We start from the raw sequence: 2715 nt of genomic DNA on the forward strand, positions 1-2715 counted from the left end.
TTAACTGAATTCTTGCAGATCTGTGATACTGTTAAGACTAATGGAGTAAATTCTGAAGTCTACAGGCTCATGCTTTTCCCTTTTGCGGTAAGAGACAGAGCTAGAGTGTGGTTGGACTCTCAACCCAAAGACAGCCTGAACTCTTGGGATAAGCTGGTCACGACTTTCTTAGCCAAGTTCTTTTCTCCTCAAAAGCTGAGCAAGCTTAGAGCTGACGTTCAAACCTTCAGACAGAAAGAAGGTGAATCCCTCTATGAAGCCTGGGAAAGATACAAGCAGCTGACCAAAAAGTGTCCTTCTGACATGCTTTCAGAATGGACCATCCTGGATATATTCTATGATGGTTTATCTGAGCTATCAAAGATGTCATTGGATACTTCTGCAGGTGGATCCATTCACCTAAAGAAAACGCCTGCAGAAGCTCAAGAACTCATTGACATGGTTGCTAATAACCAGTTCATGTACACTTCTGAGAGGAATCCTGTGAATAATGGGACGCCTATGAAGAAGGGAGTTCTTGAAATTGATACTTTGAATGCCATATTGGCTCAGAATAAAATATTGACTCAGCAAGTCAATATGATTTTTCAGAGTCTGAATGGAATGCAAGCTGCATCCAACAGTACTCAAGAGGCTTCTCCTGAAGAAGAAGCTTATGATCCTGAGAACCCTGCAATAGCAGAGGTAAATTACATGGGTGAACCTTATGGAAACACCTATAATCCATCATGGAGAAATCATCCAAATTTCTCATGGAAGGATCAAAAGCCTCAACAAGGCTTTAATAATGGTGGAAGAAACAGGTTTAGCAATAGCAAGCCTTTTCCATCATCCACTCAGCAACAGACAGAGAATTCTGAGCAGAATCCATCTAGCTTAGCAAATCTAGTCTCTGATCTATCTAAGGCCACTGTAAATTTCATGAATGAAACAAGGTCTTCCATTAGAAATTTGGAAGTACAAGTGGGCCAGCTGAGTAAAAGGATCACTGAAATCCCTCCTAGTACTCTCCCAAGCAATATAGAAGAAAATCCAAAAGGAGAGTGCAAGGCCATTGAACTAATCACCATGGCCGAACCTATGAAGGAAGGAGAGGACGTGAATCCCAAGGGGGGAGACCTCCTGGGACGTCCAGTGATCAATAAGGAGTTTCCCTCTGAGGAACCAAAGGAATCTGAGACTCATCTAGAGACCATAGAGATTCCATTGAACCTCCTTATGCCATTCATGAGCTCTGATGAGTATTCCTCTTCTGAAGAGAATGAGGATGTTACTGAAGAGCAAGCTGCCAAGTTTCTTGGTGCAATCATGAAGCTAAATACCAAATTATTTGGTATTGAGACTTGGGAAGATGAATCTCCCTTGTTCACCAATGAACTAAGTGATCTGGATCAACTGACATTGCCTCAGAAGAGACAGGATCCTGGAAAGTTCATAATACCTTGTACCATAGGCACCATGATCTTTAAGGCTCTGTGTGACCTTGGTTCAGGAATAAACCTCATGCCCCTCTCTGTAATAGAGAAACTGAGAATCTATGGGGTGCAAGCTGCTAAAATCTCATTAGAGATGGCAGACAATTCAAGAAAACAGGCTTATGGACAAGTAGAGGACGTGTTAGTAAAAGTTGAAGGCCTTTACATCCCTGCTGATTTCATAGTCCTGGATACTGGAAAGGAAGAGGATGAATCCATCATCCTAGGAAGACCTTTCCTAGCCACAGCAAGAGCTGTAATTGATGTGGACAGAGGAGAATTGATCCTTCAATTAAATAAGGATAACCTTGTGTTTACAACTCAAGGATCTCTCTCTGCATCCATGGAGAGGAAGCAGAAAAAGCTTCTCTCAAAGCAGAGTCAAACAAAGCCCCCACAGTCAAACTCTAAGTTTGGTGTTGGGAGGCCACAACCAAACTCTAAGTTTGGTGTTGGAGAGTCTCAACAATGCTCTGGACATCTGTGAGGCTCCATGAGAGCGCACTGTCAAGCTATTGACATTAAAGAAGCAATTGTTGGGAGGCAACCCAATTTTTATCTAACTATATTTTTCTTAGTTATATGTCTTTATAGGTTCATGATCATGTGGAGTCACAAAATAAATATAAAAATTGAAAACGGAATCAAAAACAGCAGAAGAAAAATCACACCCTAGAGGAAGCATCTGCCTGGCGTTCAACGCCAGAATAGAGCATGGTTCTGGCGCTGAACGCCCAAAATGGGCAGTATCTGGGCGCTGAACGCCCAAAATGGGCATCATCTGGGCGCTGAATGCCAGAATTGCACCCTGGAGAGGAGCTGGCGCTGAACGCCCAGAACAAGCATGGTTCTGGCGTTCAACGCCAGAAATGGGCAACAAATGGGCGTTGAACGCCCAAAATGGACACCAACCTGGCGCTGAACGCCCAGAGTTGTGTGCAAGGGCATTTTACATGCCTAATTTGGTGCAAGGTTGTAAATCCTTGAACACCTCAGGATCTGTAGACCCCACAGGATCACCTCAGGATCTGTGGATCCCATAGGATCCCATAGGATCCCCACCTACCTCCACTCACTTCTTCTCACCCCTCTTTCACACAATCCCATAAACACTCTTCCCCAAAACCCTTCACCAATCACCTCAATCTCTTTTCCCCATCACCTCTTCACCACTCACATCCATACACACATCCCTCCATCTCCTCTATATCTTCTTCTTCTTCTTCTATTCTTTCTTCTT

The 2715-nt window shown here is 43.5% G+C and overlaps 1 non-coding gene across 1 annotated transcript; it reads right to left on the minus strand.

Moving 5' to 3' along the window:
• Window positions 1-201: 201 nt before the first annotated feature.
• LOC112746110 (small nucleolar RNA R71) lies at window positions 202-309 on the minus strand. Its single transcript, XR_003174008.1, has one exon. It is a non-coding gene; the product is annotated as a small nucleolar RNA R71 (small nucleolar RNA).
• Window positions 310-2715: the final 2406 nt, after the last annotated feature.

This window comes from Arachis hypogaea, chromosome 14, assembly GCF_003086295.3.
Source record: "Arachis hypogaea cultivar Tifrunner chromosome 14, arahy.Tifrunner.gnm2.J5K5, whole genome shotgun sequence".
NCBI classification, from domain to species: domain Eukaryota; kingdom Viridiplantae; phylum Streptophyta; class Magnoliopsida; order Fabales; family Fabaceae; genus Arachis; species Arachis hypogaea.